Source organism: Bos taurus, chromosome 1 (genome assembly GCF_002263795.3).
Source record: "Bos taurus isolate L1 Dominette 01449 registration number 42190680 breed Hereford chromosome 1, ARS-UCD2.0, whole genome shotgun sequence".
Taxonomy (NCBI): Eukaryota; Metazoa; Chordata; class Mammalia; order Artiodactyla; family Bovidae; genus Bos; species Bos taurus.
The window spans coordinates 111,143,871-111,171,272 of record NC_037328.1 but is presented as its reverse complement, the minus strand read 5'-3'; the positions used below and the strand labels follow the sequence as shown (position 1 = coordinate 111,171,272).

Sequence of the window (27,402 nt, the reverse complement as noted above, 5' to 3'; positions counted from 1 at the left end):
TTAAAATTATTCAATTATAGATTTTCCAGGGTTAATTATTCAGTCAAAAGGTCATCTTGAGCCTGTGGTTTTATTTTCAAAAGTGTATCTAGAAAAAACTCAACAATAGGATCCACTCATTTGTTCAGTTGACAGTTTTTGACTATCTGCACTGGCAGACAGAAGGTGCCTGGGTCAACAGCACACTTGCTGTATTGGAAAGACTCAAGCACAAACCTATCTGACCATTAACTGCAGCTCGCTAGTTAGCTTGATGTACAGCTGTGGACTCCGCATTTTTGAGGATATTTGAGGCCAGAATGGGATCACCAGTGAGTGACTGATTTGAGAATACATTTAACAATAAAAATCATACAAAAAAATACTTTTAAGTCCTCATACGGTTCACGTATATTTAGTGTATCTTGACTGTTTCATGCCATAGGCAAATGGATGTATTGCGAATATAATCCTTTCCTCAATGCTCAGTACACACATTGTCTCCTATGTCCATGGCCCCCATGACTCAGAGATTATTAATCCACTTTGTCTTACTATAAACATGATGTTAATTCTGCCTTTCTCACAAGCTCCTTGTTTCTCTACCCAGTATCATTTATCTTCTCTACATTTCTTACTTTCTTGAGCAGAACTGAATAATCTTAAGTAACACAGAAAAGGCACATTACAGACATGATAGAGTTCCCCACCCTTAGTTGTTGGCATGCTGTCTCAGATTTGCAGAGTAAATTTCTAGGGCAACTGGAAAAATTTCCAGAGTTTGGACCATGGATCACTGTGGTATCCATCTATCAAGAGCAGAGCCCTGGTTAACAAGTTTTCATTTTCCAAATAGATCCCATAGAGAGAGCAGGAGTTTTAGAACATACTGATACTGAGAAGTTAAGATTGCCAAGGCTGCAGAAAAGACGTGACAAGCTGGCTTTAAAGGAAACTATATTCCCAATAATAATTTGTAATCATTTAAGGGTGTATCTTTTCCCATGGGGATGGTCTTGATCCCTGTCTCCTGTACAATGTCACGAACCCCATTTCATAGTTCATCAGGCACTCTATCAGATCTAGGCCCTTAAATCTATTTCTCACTTCCACTGTATAATCATAAGGGATTTGATTTAGGTCATACCTGAATGGTCTAGTGGTTTTCCCTACTTTCTTCAATTTAAGTCTGAATTTGGCAATAAGGAGCTCATTATTGGAGCCATAGTCAGCTCCTGGTCTTGTTTCTGCTGACTGTATAGAGCTTCTCCATCTTTGGCTGCAAAGAATATAATCAATCTAATTTCAGTGTTGACCATCTGGTGATGTCCATGTGTAGAGTCTTCTCTTGTGTTGTTGGAAGAGGGTGTTTGCTATGACCAGTGCGTTCTCTTGGCAAAACTCTATTAGCCTTTGCCCTGCTTCATTCCGTATTCCAAGGCCAAATTTGCCTGTTACTCCAGGTGTTTCTTGACTTCCTACTTTTGCATTCCAGTCCCCTATAATGAAAAGGACATCTTTTTTGGGTGTTAGTTCTAAAAGGTCTTGTAGGTCGTCATAGAACTGTTCAACTTCAGCTTCTTCAGCATTACTGGTTGGGGCATAGACTTGGATTACTGTGATATTGAATGGTTTGCCTTGGAAATGAACAGAGATCATTCTGTCGTTTTTGAGATTGCATCCAAGTACTGCATTTTGGACTCTTTCGTTGACCATGATGGCTACTCCATTTTTTCGAAGCGATTCCTGCCTGCAGTAGTAGATATAATGGTCATCTGAGTTAAATTCACCCATTCCAGTCCATGTATGGATGTGAGAGTTGGACTGTGAAGAAAGCTGAGCACTGAAGAATTCTTGCTTTTGAATTGTCGTGTTGGAGAAGACTCTTGAGAGTCCCTTGGACTGCAAGGAGATCCAACCAGTCCATTCTGAAGGAGATCAGCCCTGGGTGTTCTTTGGAAGGAATGATGCTAAAGCTGAAACTCCAGTACTTTGACCACCTCATGCAAAGAGTTGACTCATTGGAAAAGACTCTGATGCTGGGAGGGATTGGGGGCAGGAGGAAAAGGGGACAACAGAGGATGAGATGGCTGGATAGCATCACCGACTCGATGGATGTGAGTTTGAGTGAACTCCTGGAGTTGGTGTTGGACAGGGAGGCCTGGCATGCTGCCGTTCATGGGGTCGCAAAGAGTCGGACATGACTGAGCGGCTGAACTGAACTGAACTGAAGGGTGTATCTTGTGCTTTCTTGGGAAGCCAGATACTCCCAACCACATTTAATAAAGGCCTGTTGCAAAGGAGGATCCTGGTGATATTCTATGCAGTTTACCTACTTCCTCTATTCTCTTTCCCTTTTTCCCCTTTCCTCACATCTTCAGTCGACAGTGAAGGCAGATACAACTGCTGTCATTAGTAAGACACAAAAGGAGAAACAATGTGGGCCACGTGTCTGGAGGCCCGTTCTACCTCCTCACCACAAATATGTGGTCTCCACCAAGCTCAGAAAGGGTGACCTTTTGGTTTTTGTTTTCCCCCTTAAGTTGTTTTTAGTTAAGAAAAAATAGAGAGTGGAGACAGCTTCTGCTCACCACAGCTGTCAGGTGGAAAGAGAACTGCTTAGTATTCTGGGGCTGTGGGTTTGTGACTCATGTGAGCTTCCTTCTGTGTTTGCTGTCATCTCCCTGAAAGTTGCTGGAGTTGTGACAGGAGTCACCTCCACATTCGGAGGGGATGTTGCCTCAGTCTCAGGGGCATTCATCTCTACAAGCTTCTCATGGTGCTGGAGCTGATTTGTAGTCACATGGTATAGGACTCTGAGGCTAGCATTGTCCAGCTCTTCAGCCCAGATAGGCGGGGCTGTGGGTTTAAGCTTCCTGTCAAAACAGTCTTGATCAGGGTTTACTAGCATGCGGATTCAGTGAGCTGAATGAGCTCCTGTGTCATTGCTCATCTGGAATTCTCAGACAATGGGGATAAACAAATCCCCTTAAGTCTCTCTCTTACTTTCCGTAAAAATGAAGTAATGAGAGACTCAATGGCTTTTTTTAAAGCCCTCCCGGGTGTTGAATACGTGTAGTGAAAACATACGGGATCTGCAATCAGAGGATGAGGATACTAGTCTTAGGTGTGTGAACTTGCTTGAGCTGCTCAGAGTTTCTGCTGCTCAGTTTTTCATTTGGAAAATGGGAAGAATAAAAACAGTACCTTGTCTAGCTATTTCCAAGTTTGTTGTGGTGATAATATAAGTGGAAATGTTTGATCAATTGTAATTTGTAACATCTGTACAAATATTTTGAGATTATCACTGTTACATGTGTGTGTACACATGTAGTAAGATGTCATACCTGAAGTTTCAACCAGACATCGAGACACAACAAAATTTCAGAGATTCAAATCTCCATTTCTGTACTTGCAAAGGAAAAAGACAAGAGCTGACTCCACAACTTTTTCTTTCCCTGATGTTTTAATAAATTAGAAACCTACAGAAAGGTTGAAAAAATAAACAGCCAAGTCTTCACCTCGATTTACCAACTGTGCTATATTTTGCCTCTATTTTGCTCTCTCTGTGTTCTTGCAGTATGACCTTTCACCCATAAATACTTTCTTCTCTCTCCTGAGACTTGGCATTCTTCCACACAAGCATCATGCACTCATCACACTCAAGAACGTTAACACTGGTATACTGCTGTTACCTATACAAACCATACTCAAATTTCCTAAACTCTCCTTTAAGGATTTTGTTGTTGTTTGAGAGGGAGGTGAGGCTGTGATTTGATTAAGAATCCCACATTACATTAAGTTGTCATGGCTTTTTAATCTTTTTTCGTCTAAAATGTTTCCTCCACCTTGTTTTCTCTTTGATGACAATGACCTTTTTAAGGAAAATGTAAGCCATTTGTTTTCGAGAATGTCTCTTCAGTCTGGATTTGTCTGATTGTTTTATCATGATTAGATTAAGATCAAGCATCTTTGGCAAGAAGATTACACAGATCATGTTGGGTCCATCTCAGTGTGTTTCTCAGGGGGCCCTGGAGGGTCATTTTCCATTATTGGCCATGTTAAAGTTGATCACTTGGTTAAGATGATGTCTCAGTTTTCTCCACCATGATGGTACCTTTAAGACTTGGTAATGAATAATCCCATGGATGGAGGAGCCTGGTGGGCTGCAGTCCATGGGGTCGCTTAGGGTTGGACATGACTGAGCGACTTCCCTTTCACTTTTCACTTTCATGCATTGGAGAAGGAAATGGCAACCCACTCCAGTGTTCTTGCCTGGAGAATCCCAGGGACAGGGGAGCCTGGTGGGCTGCGGTCTCTGGGGTCGCACAGAGTCGGACACGACTGAAGCGACTTAGCAGCAGCAGCAATGAATAAATAAGTTGGGGTGTGATTCTTCGAGACTGTGTGAATAGCCTGGTTCCTCACACCTGGAGTTGGCATCCACTGCCAACCTCTGCCTGCAGCAGTTATTAACAGTAGAAAGTTATTACAATTACCCTTCCCCATTTATGGGCTTCCCTGATGACCCAGCAGGTAAAGAATCTGCCTGCATTGCAGGAGACACAGGAGATGCAGGTTTTATCCCTTGATCAGGAAGATCGCCTGGAGGAGGAAAATGGCAACCCACTAGAGTATTCTTGCCTGGGAAATCCCATGGACAGAGGAGCCTGGCAGGCTACAGTCCAAAGGTTCACAAAGAGTCAGACACGACTGAGGCATCCTGCCACAAAGAGGAAATTTTCCCTCACTCTGAGTTCTGTGCCTCTCCCCTCAACTTGCTTCAGGAAAATAAAGGTTGAAAGAGAGGATCTAGTGAGAAGGGTATAGCTGGAAAAACTACACTGTGATACCTAGTTGGGGCTGGAGAGCGTGACCATCATGGTCGGGGAGTAAAGAGGCTTGGGAGCTGACTCACGCCTGGCAAATCTAGAGATGGAGAAGTGGGCTGAGTCTCTACTTTGTTACAGCCGGAGAGTATACCCTCCCTGGAGGTGTCCAGGAGGGCAACTTTGAATATTTCCTGGGTGGGGTCATCTTGGGTCTGTCCTCCAGGAGGATAGTGGGGGCTGGAGCTGGACACCCAGAGCCAGTAGGAGAAGGGTTCACGGGAGAGGCAGAAAGTAGAGAAATAGCGAAGCCAGCCATGCCCCCTCTCATTACCCTCTGCTGCAGGCGTTAGTCTAAGCAGGTCCCAGTTGGGACAGGGAAAGGAATTTGAGTTTGTAGTTTTGACTGATATCTGCAAAGGCTGTGTTTATGATCTAAAAGGATGTCAGGACTGTTCATTACCCAAGAGTAGGCAGAAAAACTGTGAGACAGCCTGAGTTTTCATCAGGGTCAAGGTTTCATTGTTCCCACTGAATGTAAAGGGGCAGTGGGAGATTAAAAAATAAAACAGAGTCATAATTACTTATCACGAGTCATGCTCATTCTACATACTAGTTATATATGTTTAAATACCTAATTTTAAATTGATATGACTTAAATTACACATTAAAAAATTAACTTTTTATTAGTATCAGAAAACAAATTTGTTTGCTTTATAAGAAAATATCATGTCCAATATAATTGGAAATTCAGGAAAATCTTCTGTGCTAAAGATTTAAGTCCCCACAAATTATAAAATAAGGCCCTTGACCACTTGTTTAAAATGTGTACATTGAACACAGATATCCTTGTACCTCATGAACACTGCCCAGGCATCTGAGGACTTTTGAAAGTGTCACTATTTGGGGGAGTGTTTGTCAATATTCAAATACTAAAAAAGATTATAAGCCACAAAACCTCAGCTTCTGCAGTTTGAACTTTATCCATCCATTTTTATATTCAGTTCAGTTCAGTCGTTCAGTCATGTCCAACTGTTCGCGACCCCATGAATCACAGCATGCCAGGCCTCCCTGTCCATCACCAAATCCTGGAGTTCACCCAGACTCACGTCCATCGAGTCAGTGATGCCATCCAGCCATCTCATCCTCTGTTGTCCCCTTCTCCTCCTGCCCTCAATCCCTCCCAGCATCAGAGTCTTTTCCAATGAGTCAACTCTTCGCATGAGGTGGCCAAAGTACTGGAGTTTCAGCTTTAGCATCATTCCCTCCAAAGAAATCCCAGGGCTGATCTCCTTCAGAATGGACTGGTTGGATTTCCTTGCAGTCCAAGGGACTCTCAAGAGTCTTCTCCAACACCACACTTCAAAAGCATCAATTCTTCGATGCTCAGCCTTCTTCACAGTCCAACTCTCACATCCATACATGACCACAGGAAAAACCATAGCCTTGACTAGACTGACCTTTGTTGGCAAAGTAATGTCTCTGCTTTTGAATATGCTATCTAGGTTGGTCATAACTTTCCTTCCTGCGGGGAGCGAGCTCCGCCCGTGGCAAAGGTCATGAGGAAGGAGGCTTGGCATACGCAAAGGCGGGATCAAGCCTCAGGAGTCTCCCTGGAAATTCTCGAGCATCTACCCCTAAAACCAGAGTCTGCCTACTTTCTGCTTTGTTCTCTCACCTACACCTCTGACTTTATGGGGGGCTGTCCCCCACTACCTCTCTGAAAAAAGAGTTAGCTTACAGCTCCAGTTAATAATTCCTGGGTGTGACAGTGTTTCAACCTACAAACTCCTTTGGAAATCCTCTAGCCTGCCTGAATAGGTTTTTTCGGCCACATGTGATTGTTCAGAGCCTCCCGACTGTGAGAGGGAGGAGATGTTCTAAACTGTCTAAACACAGATTCTTTTGAGTAGTTAAGAGATTGATTAGAAATTGTATTGGTGAAGGATTTTTCATTTATTGGGCCAATGTTTGCTGCTAAGTCTCCCTACCCCTTACCTACTGTGTCCTTGGCAGTGTATTAATTGATATAATGGGTGTATAGAAATGTAAGTAGTAGCCTCAGTGTTTGTAACCTCGGACCCTTGAGTTAATTCTTTTCTTGATTGAGCCCACCTTACCTTTGCCCTATAGGAATGCAGCTTTGTCCAATGCTTTTTTGGAGGCTGGTGCCTGACTTTGGAATAATCACCTTTAGAGAAAGATAAGTTTCTTAAAATGTTACCAGGCCTCCTGGCCAGAAGATGATGTAATTCACCTGAACTTTTGCATATGATAAGTTTGAAAGCCTGGCTTCGATTAGGACCAGGAGCTGCTGCCCTTGCATGACTCCACCCCTTCCCCTATTATCCTCTATGCACAACTTAAGGTATAAAAACTACTTTGGAAAATAAAGTGCGGGCCTTGTTCACCGAAACTTGGTCTCCCCATGTCACTCTCTCTCCCAAATTCTGGCTGAGTCTACATCTGGAGTGCGGAATCCGCCATGCTTACTAATTATGCCTGGGCTTCTAAGATCCGACCGGGGAGGCCTCAGTGTCTCCTCTCCTTCAGGAGAACGGAAGGACGCCTGCGGCCTACGTAAGTGGTGCAAACTTCTTGTCTTGAAGTTTTATTGGTCTCCCGCGTAAACCAAGCTACTCAGCCTCTTTTCTCCACTGAATTTTCCTACTGAGCTATCCTCATCCTATTACTCTTTATATCTTTGATAAAATATTTAAATAAATAGGTCACCGACGCCGTCCCCGCTTCGAATACCCTGGATCAGCCGGGGCTGGTCCCCGGCACCTTCCAAGGAGTAAGCATCTTTTAATTTCATGGCTGCAGTCACCATCTGCAGTGATTTGGAGCCCCCAAAAATAAAGTCTGATGCTGTTTCCACAGTTTCCCCATCTATTTCCCATGAAATGATGGGACCAGATGCCATGATCTTTGTTTTCTGAATGTTGAGCTTTAAGCCAACTTTTTCACTCTCCTCTTTCACTTTCATCAAGAGGCTTTTTAGTTCCTCTTCACTTTCTGCCATAAGGGTGGTGTCATCTGCATATCTGAGGTTATTGATATTTCTCCCAACAATCTTGATTCCAGCTTGTGCTTCTTCTAGCCCAGCGTTTCTCATGATGTACTCTGCATATAAGTTAAATAAGCAAGGTGACAATATACAGCCTTGACGTACTCCTTTTCCTATTTGGAACCAGTCTGTTGTTCCATGTCCAGTTCTAACTGTTGCTTCCAGACCTGCATACAGATTTCTCAAGAGGCAGGTCAGGTGGTCTGGTATTCCCATCTCTTTCAGAATTTTCCACAGTTTATTGTGATCCACACAGTCAAAGGCTTTGGCATAGTTAATAAAGCAGAAATAGATGTTTTTCTGGAACTCTCTTGCTTGGAGCCAAAGCAAAAAGAATACCCAGCTGTGGATGTGACTTGTGATAGAAGCAAGATCTGATGGTGTAAAGAGCAATATTGCATAGGAACCTGGAATGTCAGGTCCATAAATCAAGGCAAATTGGAAGTGGTCAAACAAGAGATGGCAAGAGTGAATGTGGACATTCTAGGAATCAGCGAACTAAAATGGACTGGAATGGGTGAATTTAACTCAGATGACCATTATATCTACTACTGCAGGCAGGAATCCCTCAGAAGAAATGGAGTAGCCATCATGCTCAACAAAAGAGTCCAAAATGTAGTACTTGGATGCAATCTCAAAAACGACAGAATGATCTCTGTTCGTTTCCAAGGCAAACCATTCAGTATCACAGAAATCCAAGTCTATGCTCCAACCAGTAACGCTGAAGAAGCTGAAGTTGAATGGTTCTATGAAGACCTACAAGACCTTTTAGAACTAACACCCAAAAAAGATGTCCTTTTCATTATAGGGGACTGGAATGCAAAAGTAGGAAGTCAAGAAACACCTGGAGTAACAGGCAAATTTGGCCTTGGAATACTGAATGAAGCAGGGCAAAAACTAATAGAGTTTTGCCAAGAGAACGCACTGGTCATAGCAAACACCCTCTTCCACCAACACAAGAGAAGACTCTACACATGGACATCACCAGATGGTCAACACCGAAATCAGATTGATTATATTCTTTGCAGCCAAAGATGGAGAAGCTCTATACAGTCAGCAAAAACAAGACCAGGAGCTGACTGTGGCTCAGATCATGAACTCCTTATTACCAAATTCAGACTTAAATTGAAGAAAGTAGGGAAAACCACTAGACGATTCAGATATGACCTAAATCAAATCCCTTGTGATTATACAGTGGAAGTGAGAAATAGATTTAAGGGCCTAGATCTGATAGATAGAGTGCCTGATGAACTATGGAATGAGGTTCGTGACATTGTACAGGAGACAGGGATCAAGACCATTCCCATGGAAAAGAAATGCAAAAAAGCAAAATGGCTGTCTGGGGAGGCCTTACAAATAGCTGTGAAAAGAAGAGAAGTGAAAAGCAAAGGAGAAAAGGAAAGATATAAGCATCTGAATGCAGAGTTCCAAAGAATAGCAAGGAGAGATAAGAAAGCCTTCTTCAGCAATCAATGCAAAGAAATAGAGGAAAACAATAGAATGGGAAAGACTAGAGATCTCTTCAAGAAAATTAGAGATACCAAGGGGACATTTCATGCAAAGATGGGCTTGATGAAGGACAGAAATGGTATGGACCTAACAGAAGCAGAAGATATTAAGCAGACATGGCAAGAATACACAGAAGAACTGTACAAAAAAGATCTTCATGACCCAGATAATCACGATGGTGTGATCACTGAACTAGAGCCAGACATCCTGGAATGTGAAGTCAAGTGGGCCTTAGAAAGCATCACTACGAACAAAGCTAGTGGAGGTGATGGAATTCCAGTGGAGCTATTCCAAATCCTGAAAGATGATGCTGTGAAAGTGCTGCACTCAATATGCCAGCAAATTTGGAAAACTCAGCAGTGGCCACAGGACTGGAAAAGGTCAGTTTTCATTCCAATCCCAAAGAAAGGCAATGCCAAAGAATGCTCAAATTACCACACAATTGCACTCATCTCACATGCTAGTAAAGTAATGCTCAAAATTCTCCAAGCCAGGCTTCAGCAATACGTGAACCGTGAACTTCCTGATGTTCAAGCTGGTTTTAGAAAAGGCAGAGGAACCAGAGATCAAATTGCCAACATCTGCTGGATCATGGAAAAAGCAAGAGAGTTCCAAAAAAACATCTTTCTGCTTTATTGACTATGCCAAAGCCTTTGACTGTGTGGATCACAATAAACTGTGGAAATTTTTATATAGATTTTATTTATTTTTTTTTAATTCTGAAAGACGACCAGTGTGACTAGCTTCAGTGAAACTAATTTTACCATACTAATAACTAACTGAGATCCCTTTAGACAATTTTCGAAAATCCTAGTGGAGTCAACTCAGAATTTACTTATACAATAAAATTCATTTTTGTTGTTTTTTTTAAGGGCCAGTAGATAGACTGTGTGGGTACAGGGAAACAATAGAAAGGAAAGGAAAGTTTAGAATTATCAATATTCTCTTTCACTTGGACAAAAAAAGGAAAATGTATTACTAGCATGAAAACTAGAAGTATGTTTGGTGATAGAGTGAACCTAATTATCCCTAGAAATGAGTGTTTTTATCTAGTAAAACAAGAAGAAAAAGACAAAATGACATGAGAATTCATACAAAACTTAACAGGAAGCAAAAAATGGAGATATGGGGAACGAAAAGAAAAATTGAGAAGGAAAAAGGATGAAATTTTATTTCTCCCATCCATTTATCCTACTCCCTTCTCAGGCACACTGTCAATTTTGCAAACTCCTTCCTCAGAACACCTACAGAATACATTTTAATGTCATTGTACCATATTGAGGATGGCCCAGAGAAGAGCATGATACAATAAAAAAATACTCAGGTCTAAAACATGTCTCATTCCTTTATTCATATTCAGCTAATATTTTTGAGTGCTTGCTGCACTGGACATTGTCCTTGATGCATGGGACAGACAAGAGAAAAAAATAGACAAAGATATCCATCCTTGAGGGACACATTCATTCTAGCAGGAGAGACAGGAAATAAACAGGAAAACAATAAAAATGAACTTACATAGACTATTGTGTGTATGTGTGTGTGTGTGTGTGTGTGTGTGTTAGTTGCTCAGTTGTGTCCAACTCTGCTACTCCCTGGACTTTAGCCAGCCAGGCTCCTCTATCCATGGAATCCTCCAGGTAAGAATACTGGAGTGGGTTGCCATTTCCTTCTCCAGGGGATCTTCCCAAACCAGGGTTTGAAGCTGGGTCTCCTGCATTGCCGGCAGATTCTTTACCATCTGAGCCACCAGGGAACCCCATATATAATATTAGAAAGTGCTAAGTGTTATGGAATAAAGAAAAAGTAGAACGGGGTAGCATGAATGGGGATGTTTGGAGTCAAGAGTCACTGAGAAGAGACTTGAAGGAGTAAAGTGAGTAATTGGAAGGTAGGTAAGGACAGTGTTTCTGGCTAGAGAAAGAGTACAGAGACACTAAGATGGGAGAAGCCCACTGTGTTTGGAGAACATCAAACATACCAATGTGGCTTCAGAGTAAGGAAGGAGTACAGGAAAAGTTGAGTTTAGAGAGATTACAGGGGCCAGATCTTTGGGGACTCACTGAAGTTTGGACAAAGAAGTGATGTGATTTGTCTTACGTTTCTAAAGAATCTCTTTGGCCTGGAATTAAAATAAGTAATACAGGAGCAAATGTAGGAGCAAGGAGATATGTTCAGAAATAATTGTAACAATCTAGAAGAGAGGTGGGGCTTCCCATGGCATAGTGGTAAAGAATCCACCTGCCAGTGCAGGAGATCCAGGGCAGGAGACACGGGTTTGATCCCTGGGTAGGGAACATTCTTTGGAGTAGGAAATGGCAACCCACTCCAGGATTTTTGCCTGGAAAATCCCATGGACAGAGGAGTCTGGTGGGCTACAGTCCATGAGGTCGCCAAGAGATGCAACTAAGCACGCAGGCACACAGTTGAGAGATGATGGTGGCTCAGATGAAGGTGCTCTCTGTGGAAGTGTAAGGTGCTCTAATTTGAAGAAGTATTGAATGTAGAGTCAGAAGTTCCTGGTGAACTAGATGTGGGTGTAACAGAAAGAAAGGAGTGAAGAATGATGCCAAAGTTTTTGACCTGAGTAAGCAGAAGAATGGAGTTGCCATCAATTGATACGGGTAATACCACAGGTGATGGTGGCTTGTTGGGGAAAATCAGGAGTCTGGGCTTAGTCATCTTGAGGTTGAGATATTCATGAGACATCCAAGTGGAGATGTTGAGTAGGCTGTTGGACACTGAATCTGAAACTCAGGAGACAGCCTTGGCATGGAGATGCAGATTTGGAGGTTGTCTGCATGTAAATGGTATTAAAGCTTTGAGAATTGATAAAATCACACAGGGAGTAAAAATAGAAAGATTTTAAAAATACGAAAAAGAATATAGAAAGAAAGGACAAAGGACTAAGACCTGGAGATTCCAGTATTAGGAAGTTGTGGGCATGGGGAGAAGAGTGTGCTGCTCAAGGAGAAGGTAAAGAAAATACATCAAGGGGGAGGAAGTAATCAACTGTATCAGATGCTACTGATAGGTCAAGTAAGGTGAGAACTGAAAATTGTTCATTGGTGTCTATAGTGTGGAGATCATCAATAACTTTGACAAAGATCAGTTTGGGTGAAATAGGGAGTGGATGAGGAAGTGAAAGCCATCTGATCTCTGAGTCTCGGTTTCCTCACCTGGAAAACTGTGAGGAAACCTCTTGATTTAGGAAGACCAAGTAATATATTTCTGCCCTCTTTACAAAAAAAAAAAAAAAGCCTCTTTGCAAAAAACCACCCAATAAATGGCACTAACACCCAAAAAAGATGTCCTCTTCATTATAGGGGACAGGAATGCAAAAGTAGGAAGTAACAGGTAAATTTGGCCTTGGAGTACAAAACAAAGCAGAGCAAAGGCCAACAAAGTTTTGCCAAGAGACTGCACTGGTCACAACAAACACAGCAACTGGTCTTCCAACAACACAAGAGAAGACTCTACACATGGACATCACCAGATAGTCAACACCTAAATCAGACTGATTATATTCTTTGCAGCCAAAGATGGAGAGGCTCCATACAGTCAGCAAAAACAAGACCAGGGGCTGACTGTGGCTCATATCATGAACTCCTTATTGCCAAATTGAAACTTAAATTGAAGAAAGTAGGGAAAACCACTAGACCATTCAGGTATGACCTAAATCAAATACTTTATGATTATACAGTAGAAATGACAAATAGATTCAAGGGATTAGATCTGATAGACAGAGTGCCTAAAGAACTATGGACGAAGGTTCATGACATTGTACAGGAGGCAGTGATCAAGACCATCCCCAAGAAAAAGAAGTGCAAAAGGCAAAATGGTTGTCTGAGGAGGCCTTACAAACAACTGAGAAAGGAAGAGAAGCAAAAGGCAAAGGAGAAAAGGAAAGATACACCCATTTGAATGCAGAGATCCAAAGATCAGCAAGGAAAGATAAGAAAGCCTTCCTCAGTGATCAGTCCAAAGAAATAGAGGAAAACAATAGAATGGAAAAGACTAGAGATCTCTTCAAGAAAATTAGAGATACCAAGGGAACATTTCATGCAAAGATGGGCACAATAAAGGTCAGAAATGGTAGGGACCTAACAGAAGCAGAAGATATTAAGAAGAGGTGGCAAGAATACACAGAAGAACTGTACAAAAAAGATCTTCATGACCCAGATAATCACAATGGTGTGATCACTTGCCTAGAGCCAAACATGCTGGAGTGCAAAGTTAAGTGGGCCTTAAGAAGCAACACTATGAACAAAGCTAGTGGAGGAGATGGAATTCCAGTTGAGCTATTTCAAATCATAAAGATGATGCTGTGAAAGTGCTGACTCAATATGCCAGAAAATCTGGAAAACAGCAGTGGCTACAGGACTAGAAAAGGTCAGTTTTCATTCCAATCCCAAAGAAGGGCAATGCCAAAGAATGTTCAAACTACCACACAATTACATTCATCTCACACACTTGCGAAGTAATGCCCAAAATCCTCCAAGTCAGGTTTCAACAGTACATGAACTGTGAACTTCCAGATGTTCCAGCTGGATTTAAAAAAGGCAGAGGAATCAGAGATCAAATTGCCAACATCTGTTGGATCATCAAAAAAGCCAGAGAATTCCAGAAAAACATCTACTTCTGCTTTATTCACTATGCCAAAGCCTTTGACTGTGTGGATCACAACAAACTGTGGAAAATTCTTCAAGAGATGGGAATACCAGACCATCTGACCTGCTTCCTGAGAAATCTGTATGCAGGTCAGGAAGCTACAGTTAGAACCAGGCATAGAACAATAGGCTGGTTCCAAATTGGGAAAGGAGTACCTCAAGGCTATATACTGTCACCCTGCTAATTTAACATATATGCAGAGTATATCATGAGAAATGCCGGGCTGGATGAAGCATAAGCTGGAATCAAGATTTCTGGGAGAAAAATCAGTAATGTCAGATATGCAGATGACACCACCCTTATGGCAGTGAACAAGGAAGAATTAAAGAACCCCTTGATGAAAGTGAAAGAGAAGAGTGAAAAAGTTGGCTTAAAGCTCAGCATTCAGAAAACTAAGATCATGGCATCCGGTTCCATCACTTCATGGCAAGTAGATGGGGAAACAATGGAATCAGTGAAAGACTTAATTTTGGGGACTCCAAAATCACTGCAGATGGTGACTGCAGCCATGAAATTAAAGACGCTTGCTCCTTCAAAGAAAAGCTATGACCAACCTACACAGCATATTAAAAAGCAGAGACATTACTTTATCAACAAAGGTCCGTCTAGTCAAAGCTATAGTTTTTTCAGTAGTCATGTATGGATTTGAGAGTTGCAGTATAAAGCTGAGTGCTAAAGAATTGATGCTTTTGAACTGTGGTGTTGGAGAAGACTCTTGAGAGTCCCTTGGACTGCAAGGAGATCAAACCAGTCAATCCTAAAGGAAATCAGTCCTGAATGTTCATTAGGACTGATGCTCAAGCTGAAACTCTGATACTTTGACCACCTGATGGGAAGAACCGACTCATTGGAAAAGACCCTGATGCTGGGAAAGATTGACGGTGGGAAGAGAAGGGGTTGACAGAGGATGAGATGGTTGGATAGCATCACCAACTCAATGGACATGAGTTTGAGTAAATTCCAGGAGTTGGTGATGGACAGGGAGGCCTGGCGTGCTGCAGTCCATAGGTTTGCAAAGAGTCAGACACAACTGAACTACTGAACTGAACTGAAATAACATACAAGGAGCAGAAATAGAAACTTTCTTTATGATGAAAGTAGCAGACAACTGGAAACCTGGACCAATATTTATGAAAATGGAATAGGGATGGAGGAATTGTAAATGACTTAGTAAAACTGAGGAAAGATTTATTCAAAGTGTACCTGTAGGTAAGAAGCAAGTTAATTTGTATGGCACAACCTCAGAAAACCTCAGAATGGTTAAAGCATTAGAGGCACAAATGCCTCTGAAGATGAAAGTTAGGTGTGAACTAGAAACAAGGCAGTTGTTCAAAAAACTGTATAGAACCATTAGAGCTCTAGGTCTCCAGGTCTGGAGGCAGGGTCCTGCCTTTCCCCTCCAATGAAGGAGGCAAGAGATACATTACATCAAGAAACTGAGTTAAGATGCTGTAGTCTGAGGGGTACCAGACACAGAGGAAGGTGAAGCCAGGCTGAAAAAAAAATTATAAATTTTGAGATCCCTAGACCTCTCCTCTCATTTACCTCCAGGTCGCTAACAACCAAGATACACTTTTCCAAACAGAAAATAATGGAATATTATTCTGGAGAAAATTAACTATGCCAGAAAAAATATCTTAAAGATCTTGACATTTTTGTGGAAGAAAATCCCATTGGGAAAAAGCAGCAGGTGCCTTAATTGCTCCCACAGTGACAAATGCTATCCACACACAATTTTAGTGCTTTACTCTTAAATGTGAACAGAAGTCCAAGAATCACCTGACATTCAAAGAAACCTGCTGATGTGAAGGAGAAAAAAAAAAAGAGCTCAAGTAAAGAGAAGAAAAGAAAACAGAGTAATGCAGAGAGATATATAAATGTTCAAAGAAACTATAATTAATATACTTGGTGAGACAAGAGAAGATATTATATCAATTAAACAAGAACAGGATCAAAGAGAACAAAAACAACAGAAGTAGGAAACATCTTAGATATTAAAAATGTAATAGCTAATTTTTTAAAAAGTCAATAAAGATGTGGACATTAAATTTGAGGAAATACTCCAGACAGTAGGGGAAAAAATGGATAATAGAAGTGAAAAGATAAGAAAATTAAGATTCTTGGGTATTCCCTGGTGGTCCAGTGGTTAGGATCCTGGGCTTTCACTGCAGAGGGCCCAGGTTCAATCCCTGGTTGGGGAAGTAAGATCCCACAAGCTGTATAGCCAAATAATAATAATAATATTATTATTATTATATCCAGGAAGTCCAACATTTATTTAACTAAAAGATCTTTAGAGAGAAAATAGATAAAATGGAAGAGAAAGTGAAAGTGAAGTTGCTCAGTCATGTCTGACTCTTTGCTACCCCATGGACTGTAGCCCACAAGGCTTCTCTGGCCATGGAGTTTTCCAGGCAAGAATAGTGGAGTGGGTTGCCCTTTCCTTCTCCAGGGGATCTTCCCAACTCAGGAATCAAACTCGGGTCTCCCTCCTTGCAGGCAGACTCTTTACCGTCTGAGCCACCAGGGAATCCCTAAACGGAAGTAAGGTAGTTATCAAAAGGAAAAAAAAAAAAGACAACTTCCAAATTTAAAGAACATGAATTTCTAGATCAATAGTGCCCACCAAGTACCCAGGATAATAAATAGATCAAGTCCCACACAAAGTACTGTTATAATGAAATTTCACAAGTGAAAAGATAAGGAAAAAACATCCTAAAATAGTCCATAGCATTCATAGCATGTACACAGAAAGGATTGAGAATAAGGATTGTGTAAGGGTTCTCACTCCAGTATTCTTGCCTGGAGAATCCCAGGGATGGAGGAGCCTGTTGGGCTGCTGTCTATAGGGTCACACAGAGTCGGACACGACTGAAGGGACTTAGCAGCAGCAGCAGGGCTTCTCAACAGCAAAATTGAGATCCAAAACATCATGCAACAAGGTTTCAAAGTTCTAAGCAAAAAAAATGGAAGGCAAACTGTCAACCAGGAGTGAGGAAAAAAATAGCTTTTTGACTTTGTTATCTCCCAAACATAATTCCTCAAAAGCTACTGGAAAATGGGCTCCACCATTAAAAAAAAAAAAGAGGAGAAAGATAGCAACGAAGAGGAAGCCGTGGATCCAACTCATTCAAGTGAAAAAGGGAATTTTCAGGATGAAACATATGAAACATAGCTAGAGGTGATGTGCGGCAGGCACAGAGCACACCAGCGCAGGCTTTAGTGGAAGGATGAGGGCCTTAGATGGGATGTTGCCAGGAAAAACAGGAAACTGAATTTCCCACAGACTTAACCAAAACAGAAAGCTGTATCTTTAGAGAAAGTGTTAGTTGCTCAGTGATGTCTAACTCTTTGCAACCCCATGGACCATAGCCCGCCAGGCTCCTCTGTCTACGAAATTCTCCAGGCAAGAATACTGGAGTGGGTTGCCATGATACTTGCACAAACTACGGGAAGTATATTGAAGTAATTGTCAACTAAAGGAAAATGAAAAGGTATAGAAGACAGGAAGTGTAATCATTGTAAACTACTCTGCTCAGCAGTGGACATTAAGCATCAGGCATTGAAATGAACACAGAGAATCCATGACCTGAACCCTAAACTGAGATGTGAATATATTGGGAAGATAGGATAGACAGGTGTATGGTAGGAGCTGAAACTCTCACCTCCACAAGAAGTCAGTGGATAATGTCTTTAAAAAGCTGGGCCAAGAGAGTACTGTGTAGATATTGTTGAGAAACATAGAGATTAATATCAGAATAAACAGCTGCATATATGCTGGACGTGGTTTTCTCCTCTGGGGTGCAGGCACAGTTGAAAGAATGCTGCTTTGTTTATGAGCCTTTTGGCATCGACTCTTTAAACATTCTGTATGTGTTACTTTGATAAAGCTAGAGATTAAAACAATACCCACACACATACACGGAAGTGAGATAAAAATGCCAGTGGTATTGAGTTGTCAATATTAACTATGATACTGTGGCTGTCAAGTCCAGGCACAGTGCTGGGAGGTTAGAAATACACATTCAGTGCCAATTTTCCTACCCAGATTCCATGATGAGAAGCCAACCCATTTCTCATCACATCCCTCCAGAAATATGCCAGCACCAGAGACCCACTCATCACTTCCTAAATGAGCCATGCCAGACTCCTTCCCTTGGTGGCCTCCAAAGCAGGCTGTGCCAGATAACCCATTGTAAGATGAAAAGAAAACATAATTTCCATTTATTTTATATATCATTATTTTTAAAGTTTCTATTTATTGTGTATATTTTATTTTTTCTGTTTTTAAGCTATCCACTGGTTTAATTTCAGACATTAAAAAGCAGTAAAAATATATAAAAGATTCCTATCTACCCCATACTCAGATTCCTTAAGTGTTTTCAGTTTCAGTTCAGTTGCTCAGTTCTGTCCAACTCTGTGCAACCCCATGGACTGTAGCACGCTAGGCCTCCCTGTCCATCACCAACTCCTGGAGTTGACCCAAACTCATGTCCATCGAGTCGGTGATGCCATCCAACCATCTCATCCTCTGTCATCCCCTTCTCCTCCTGCCCTCAATCTTTCCCAGCATCAGGGTCTTTTTCAATGAGTCAGCTCTTCGCATCAGGTGGCCAAAGTAATGGAGTTTCAGCTTCAACATCAGTCCTTCCAATGAACACTCAGGACTGATCTCCTTTAGGATGGACTGGTTGGACTCTCAAGAGTCTTCAACACCACAGTTCAAAAGCATCAATTCTTCAGCACTCAGCTTTCTTTATAGTCCAACTGTCACATTCATACATGACTACTGGGAAAACCATAGCCTTGACTAGACGGACCTTTATTGGCAAAGTAATGTCTCTGCTTTTTAATATGCTGTCTAGGTCAGAGAAGGCAATGGCACCCCACTCCAGTACTCTTGCCTGGAAAATCCCATGGATGGAGGATCCTGGCAGGCTGCAGTCCAGGGGGTCGCTAAGAGTCAGACACGACTGAGTGACTTCACTTTCACTTTTCACTTTCCTGCATTGGAGAAGGAAATGGCAACCCACTCCAGTGTTCTTGCCTGGAGAATCCCAGGGACGGGGGAGCCTGGTGGGCTGCCGTCTATGGGATCACACAGAGTTGGACACGACTGAAGTGACTTAGCAGCAGCAGCAGGTTGGTCATAAGTATTCTTTGAAGGAACAAGCATCTTTTAATTTCATGGCTGCAGTCACCATCTGCAGTGATTTTGGAGCCCAAAAAATAAAGTTAGCCACTGTTTCCACTGTTTCCCCATCTATTTGCCATGAAGCGATGGGACCCGATGCCATGATCTTAGTTTTCTGAATGTTGAGCTTTAAGCCAACTTTTTCACTCTCCTTTTTCACTTTCATCAAGAGGCTCTTTAGTTCTTCTTTGCTTTCTGCCATAAGGGTGGTGTCATCTGCATATCCGAGATTATTGATATTTCTCCCAGAAATCTTGACTCCAGCTTGTGCTTCATCTAGCCCAGCATTTCTCATGATGTACTCTGTATATAAGTTAAATAAGCAGGATGACAATATACAGCCTTGACGTACCCCTTTTCCTATTTGGAACCAGTCTGTTGTTCCATGTCCAGTTCTAACTGTCTTTAAGTGTTAGCATTTTATATAACCGCTGTGTTAATAACTTAGTCATGCCTGACTCTTTGTGATTTCATGGACTGTAGCCCAAGAGGCTTCTGTGTCCATGGGATTTCCCAGGCAAGAATACTGGAGTGGGTTGCTATTTCCTTCTCAGGGAGCTCTTCCCAACCCAGGGATTGAATCCAGGTCTTCTGCATTGCAGGCAGATTCTTTACCATCTGAGTCACCAGGGAAGCTCTATATAACCGTTGTGTAAGTATAAAAATCTGGAAATTAACATTGATACAATAATATTGTTTAATCTATGGATCATATTCATATTTCTCTAACAGCCCCACTAATACTCTTTTCTGGTCCAAATCAACTCAAAATTTACATGTTGCTGTTCATTGTAATGTGTCTTTGGTCTCCTTTAAGCTGCATCAGTTCCTCACTCTGTCTTTTGTAATACTGACACTTTAGAAGACTATTAGCCAGTTATTTTTCAGAATGTCCCATGACTGGAGTTTGTCCACTAGTGATTAAATTCAGGTTAGGCATTTTTGGCAAGAGTACCACAGAAATGATGCTATGTAATATAGCAGGGGGTACATACTGTCACACCTTCCCATTCCTGATGATGCTTTACTCTCTTGGTTAAGGTGATACTTACCAGGTTTCTCCTAGGTTGTACCTTTTCCTTTAGTATATATTAGGTGTATGTGTTTGTGTGTGTGTGTGTGTTTATATTTATATGCCCAATGAGAGAGACACTTTGAAGCTATGCAAATATCTTGTTTCTCATCACAGTTTTGCCTACTTGATTTTAGTACTCTTCACTGATGTCTGAACTAGTACTGTGGTGTTGGCTAAAGGGTGATTTTTCTATTTCCATCATACGTTCTAAATTTTTTAGTTGGCATTCTACTGCAAGGAAGAGCTTCCCCTTCTCCTCTATTATTCAATTATTGAATAATTTTATTCAGTTATTTTTATCAGTATGAACTCATGGACGATTTTTTCTTTAATTTATGATTCATTACCATCATTAATTTGTTGCTGCAATTATCCCAAATATGGCCATTTGAAGGATCTTTGACAGGTCTTTTGTGTTTTTTTGACATGTCTGCATCTTTTTTTAAGGACTTTTTTGGCTTCCCAGCACAAAGTGTTCCAAGCTCACCTGTGCTTTCCCCAGCCCTGTAATCAGCCATTTCTCTAAGGAGTCTTGGTTTCTTTCAGTGGAGAATAGTATATTGAAGCCAAGATGTGGATACCATTATATATATTTTATAATATATGAGCTTGGTAGTACAGGTACTTATTTTATATATTAACCATGTATTTTTAATTGATTGAGAAGCACAGTAAATTATTTTTTGCAAAACATTGCTCTTTGTTTAAAAACCAGAAGCCGTGGAAGCCATGGTGGGATTAATAGCTCTTGCTCACTTGTACAGCATGATGCCTCTGTCTCTGGCACTTACCTTTTCCTGCCGTGTGTCATAGACAGCAATTCTGTCAAGTCTGTCTGTCTTTCAACTTTTCCTGCAATGAAAGAGGTTCATGTATACACGTTACATGGCAGTGAAGGCCAAACAGGGAGTGTTGCCATGTCCCAGAGAAGCACTATGTGGTCACACGCACACTGGGCAGCCCCTATATAACACGCTGCTCTCGGGAAACAGAGAAGGATTCTTGTGGTTCCCAAAAGAGCTCTGCAATCAACATTTCACTCCTTAAATGTAACCATAATGCTCTATCAGGGCCTCTGTGTTCTCTTTGCTGGACACAAGTCTGTCATTTATAACTTGCGGAAGTGTTATTTGTGGTTAAAAGCAGACAGGAGCCAGACTGCTTACTTTCAAATCCTGGCCCCAGTACACACATTAGCTGGGTGATCTTGAGTGATTTACTCCCTTTATTGTGCCTCAGTTTCTTCACATGCAAAACAAGATAATAAGAACAACAGACCTACACTCTAAGACTGTAGTGCCAATAAAATGAGTTAATATACATAAAGTGTTTAGAATAAGCCAAGTACATTATATGTGCTAAATTAGTGTAAACAATTATCATTATTACTCCAGAAGACTGAAGATCTGTATATCTATGTGAGGGAGCCTCATAAAACATGGCATAGAAATATATAAAAGTTCAGGGCATAAAGGATTAGGTCAAACTAGGGCTGTGTGTCTAAAGACGAGTCCCCAAGTGGGACAATTCATTCCACCTTTTCAGTCACTGACTCCCTCTCATTGCTCTTTGCCTCACAGGCAGGCATGCCTTTCCTCTGAGGCACAGGAAGTATGCTGGACATGGATGAGGTGGCTTTGGGTGGCTGAGAGGAGCTGGACAAAAGCCAGAGTAGACTTGAGACCTTTTCCTTCCATGATAAAGTTTTATAAAGTCAAAGATTTATAAATAAGAACATATTGCTTTAAAGTGAATGTTTTACTATGGTATAGAATAGAGATTTGCATAAATTTCTGTGCTAAAGCCAAGGCCTTCTAATAGTGTTTGCTTCTGTGCCCACCTTAGTGGGTCATGTGGTCAGAATATTTAAGAAGCACCATCTATGAAATAGTTCTAGTGAAGAAAATAAGGGGAAACAGCCATCTTTGAGTGGGAGGTGGAGAAACTCAGAAATGGGAAAGAAAGGCCACCTAAAAAGAGAGATTAAGGGTCCTAGACAAGCGAACAAATGTAGAAAAGTGAAGTAGGTACAAGGAAGAGAAGTGGGCGTGCCTGGGGACAAGCCAGCCTCCTCTGCAATGGCTCTTGCAGTGAATGTTGCCCAGCTACTTCCGGGCCTGGCTTACATTTGAACATAGAGAACAGCAGGTGTCTCATTTGGAAATATTCACAGAGTGAGTAGCTCCTCTTTTTACCAGGTAGTTCACTGAAAAGCTGAGAAAATCATTCCGCTCCATGTCAAGTTTAAAAGTCGCCTTTTGTTTAATTACCAGATACCTGACAAATATAGATAAGCACTACAGAGCCAAAATGGATTTGGGGCTGCCAGTGAGTTGCATCTGCTGTAGGCATAGAGGTTTTAATATCATTAAGACAGCATCTCCTTCCAGACGTCTCCCATGGTAGAATCAGGAAGTAAATCCAGCTCTACACTTTTAAAGAAGCAATAAAGATTGCCTCCTGTTGCAGCATGAAACTGGATTTGCCAGTAGAAAATCTCATTAGGGTAAACATTTTTTACTCTTATCAATCCTCTGCCAAGTTGGCTTGCTTTATTCTTTCCTCCAGAAGATAAAATTCCTTTTAAAGTAAAGTTTAAAGCCTGTCCCAAGAAGCTGATACACAGACAGTTGTATAAATAAAAGCTCCAGATAGGATAATAGAATAAGAAGCTAATGTCAGCTTTCCACATCTGACTGATGACGTTGACAGTCACACAATTTAAAAGATCAGGAATCTGAGACTTGAGTCAGGTAATCTACAAGGCAATGACAGATACTCCCAAGTATAAAAATAACCACTGATAATGGATATAGAAATATTAGGCACCATGTAGAATGGGTGGATTTTTGTTAAATTTATTTTTTAATATCTCAGTGAACATTTAGAAAACTATTCTTTATTTGTTTTGCATTTCCTTTTGATATGCCTAAAGGCTTTTTCCTCAGTTGACAGAGATACTTTAAGCTTCTACATGCTTCAAATAGCATAATCAAAAGAGTGGGAATAAAATATACAAATATAGGGGACTTCCCATGTGGTCTAGTGGTTAAGACTCTGCTTCCAGTGCAGGGGCACAGGTTCAATTCCTGGTCTGGGAACTAAGATCCCACATGCCATGTCGTGTGGTCAAAATAAATAAATAATAAAAAACAAAAGTTCCTTGAACTGTAACACATGTTTTAAAATATACAAATATAGATGAAAAGGAAGGGGAAAACATATTCTGCTTCATTTGGCTTGAGCAGGGGGCTAGTTTTAGAGGAAATGTACAAATCTGGCTTCATCAACTTTTTCATCTCTCTTTGAGCTTCAATTGCTTCAAATGTGAAATGGAAGTGTAATGACACCACCTCACAGGGCTATAGTAAAATTCAAATGCAATAATACTGGTAATGTGCCCAGCACATAGTAGGCACTCAATAGATTTGCACTCTCCCTGGGCCCTTTCTTGGTGGTGTGCCCAGAAAGACCCTTTCTGAGCATGGTGAAAACAGTTGATTGTCTGCCCAGTAGACATCACTCCTCAGGTATCCACATTTTCATGTGGGCGATGACCCTTCCCAGACTGCCAGTTGACCCGGAGGAAGGCTGCTTCCTTTCTTTTGGCTGGACCTCAGTTCTGAGGTGAGCTCTGGATTGTGTTAACACAATCAGCCCGACTAGAGTCACTGGCTCATGTGACTGAAGCAACCTAATTAGAATGAATTTCAGAAATGTTGGAATACTGAGGCAAAAGGGCCCTGCTGAGTATGGATAAAAAAACCTACAACACCGTAAATACTACCAAGAGCCACCCTAACGTCATGAGGGAAACCAACCTGAGGATAGCAGAGAGTTAGAAAAGTTGATTCTCAACAACTTGGTTGTTGCAACTACCAATTCTGAAGTTTGTTTGACCTCTGTATTTCCAGTGACAAGAGCCAATAAATTTCTTTTACAATTTAAAAACTTTCTATTGAGTTTTCAATAACTTCTCCCATTAGAAAAAAAAAAAAGCCCTGAAACCTAATTGTTTCAAACCAGGAAGTTTGAAACATCCTCATTTCTCAGTGAGAACTACAACCCACAACTCAAGAGGATCACAAAGTAAAAAGCTAATAATTCTCAAATTTTCAGATCTTTTATGCATTATAGCTGATTGAAAGTATCTATAACTTCTATCATGTCTTTCTATTTGTTGCTGATACATGTTATAGTCATATATCAGAAATTTCTACTGTAACTGTTTCTAGTATATAAGGACTGTTTTACCTAGCTATTCTAAAATTAGAATAAATTGGTTCTATCAAATAAATGTACAAGGCAGATTAATTTCCTTATTTATTTCTGCATACATTTTGTAGATCATTCATCCTGGTACATTCACTAGAAAAAAAAATCTGGTTATTCACAATCAGGTGTTCATGGGAATGTCATCTGTGGAAGAGATAAGCAGCTGGTAACCCTTGCTTTGAGAATTTTCTAGGCTGTTGCTATAGCCAGAGTGTTTGTGTCCCTGCATAATCCATATGTTGAAACCTAACCCCCAAAGTGATGCTAGTAAGAGGGCCTTAGTAATTGACTAGCCCAAGAGGGTGCAGCCCTCATGAAAGTGATTAGTGCCCTTATAAAAGAGACCACATAGAGCTGCCTTACCCCTTCCACATGTGACAATACAGTGAGAGGGTGGCTGTCTATGAACCAGGAAGACAACTCTCACCAGATAACAAATCTGCCAGTGCCTCGACCTTAGACTTCCCATGCTCCAGACTGTGAGAAATGAATGTCTGCTGTTTAAGCCATCTGTGATATTTTGTCATATGTGTATATATATGTGTGTGTGTGTGTGTGTATGTATGTATGTATAGTATATTTGTTATAGGGGTTCCCAGGTGGCTCAGTGATAAAGAATCTGCCTGTCACGGTGGGAGACATAAGAGACTCAGGCTAGATCCCTGGGTGAGGAAGATTCCCTGGAATAGGAAATGGCAACCTGCTCCAGTATTCTTGCCCGGAAAATTCCATGGACAGAGGAGCCTGGTGGCTATAGTCCATGGGGTTGCAAAGAGTCAAACACAGCTGAACAGCTGGACACAACAACACATATATGTTATAGCAGCCCAAATGGACCAAGACAGCTGAATTCTATGATAAAATTTGCGGGGCTTAACTGACAAGAGCAAAACTTTTAATATTTTAGAAGAAAAGAGATCTTTTCCCAAATTTTAATTTTTTAAATTTATCAGAGAGATCTCCACATGAGGAGAATATACATATTCAAACTATTAAACATGCTTTTTTAAAGATTGACTAGTAACACTGTCAAAAGAAATCTCAGGAAATAATCCACTAATGCCATATAACTTGTAGCTTCACAGATGAAGATACAAGTCAGGTATCTAGGAAATAAATTTAACCCCAAAATTTCAGTTCACTTAGATTTTTGTTTGTTTCTTTAAATCTGTTTATTTGTTGCCTTACTCTAGACAAAATTTAAGGCAATGAGTTTAATTGTTCTCCTTTCAAATGTTTTCATTTTTTAAATAATTTTATTTATTTATTTAATTTTTGGCTGCACGGAGTCTTGCTTGCTGCTTGTGGGCTTTCTCTAGTTGCGGCGAGTCGGGGCTGCTCTTCGTCGTGGAATGTGGGCTTCTCTTGCGGTCGCTTCTCTTGTTGCAGAGTTCAGGCTCTAGGGCACACAGGCTCAGTAGTTGTGGTGCAGTCTTAATTGCTCTGAGGCATTTGGAATCTTCCCGGACCAGGGACTGAACCCATGTCCCCTGCATTGACAGGCAGATTCTTACCCACTGTATCACCAGGGAAGTTCTCAAATGTTTTTAAATGAATTAGAATGCATTCCACTGTTCACAAATCCTATAGAATTTGATCTGTGCAAGAAAGCACTGTACTCTCTACTCCTTGTGAATGCTGCCTCCCTTTCGTCAAGACAGAAATCACCTCTTAAATTACCACCAGTTAGTTATTACCCAAACAGAAGGATTCCAAAAGTTTGAAAACACCCAGGTTTAATAGGAAATAGTAGGCACCATGCTAGATTATGTTGAAGGAAGAGGTGCAATTTTATGATCCACATTCTCCATTATTTCTTGGCATGTCAGCAGGCAGGAGCGATTCCAGGTGAGAAGCTGGAAAGACTGGACATAGTGATAAGAGGATTACAGAGAAATAATGAGGATAGAGATGTACTGAAAGATAAGAAAGCTAAGTCATTGCCTTAAGCAAGTCACTTGGCCATCCTTATCTAAATATAAAATGAACATTTGCTTTTTTGCCAGGATTAAAGAGCACATGTCTGATGCAGGAAGAAATAATATTAGAAGTACTCAGCATCAGGCAGTCTCCTCCTCTGTATCAGGGAGCTGAACCAGGAATGAGCAGAATCTCCAGGACTGCCTGTTGGGGACAAAATCACAGCATTCAATTCTTACAGCAGGAAGCTGTCTTAATTTGCAAGTTCTGCAAATAGGATTTTGTGGTTTTGGAGCTTATTCAGTTTGAGACAAGGCAAAAGATGGACGAGGGAGAGTGGCATCACAGAGGAAGGTCGGAAAATGCCACAGAACTCAAATAAGTCCAAATAAAGTGTCTCTCAACCCCCGCCTCCACCCACTGATTCTTTTAAGGTAGGGATTGGCCTAAGGATGGCCACACCTTTTTTTTAACTAGTCCTACAAAAGTAACCTGGTACGTCACTTCGGAACTTAGGGGTACTTCAGTTCAGTTCAGTTATTCAGTCATGTCCGACACTTTGCAACCCCATGGACTGCAGCACGCCAGGCTTCCCTGTCCATAACCAACTCCTGAATCTTGCCCAAACTCATGTCCATCGAGTCATTGATGCCATCCAACCATCTCATCCTCTGTCATCCCCTTCTTCTCCCGCCTTCAGTCTTTCCCAGCGTCAGTGTCTTTTCCAAGGAGTCAGTTCTTCCCATCAGGTGGCCAAAGTATTGGAGTTTCAGCTTTAGCATCAGTCCTTCCAGTGAACACCCAGGACTGATCTCCTTTAGGATGGACTGGTTGGATCTCCTTGCAATCCAAGGGACTCTCAAGAGTCTTCTCCAACACCACA

At 41.2% G+C, this 27,402-nt stretch overlaps 1 protein-coding gene and 1 non-coding gene across 5 annotated transcripts in view; both read left to right on the top strand.

Annotated features, from left to right (window-relative positions):
- Window positions 1–27,402, top strand: part of KCNAB1 (potassium voltage-gated channel subfamily A regulatory beta subunit 1) — a 450,359-nt gene that overhangs the window by 388,526 nt on the left and 34,431 nt on the right.
- On the top strand, window positions 16,184–16,256 carry TRNAE-UUC (transfer RNA glutamic acid (anticodon UUC)). The gene has a single exon. It is a non-coding gene; the product is annotated as a tRNA-Glu (tRNA).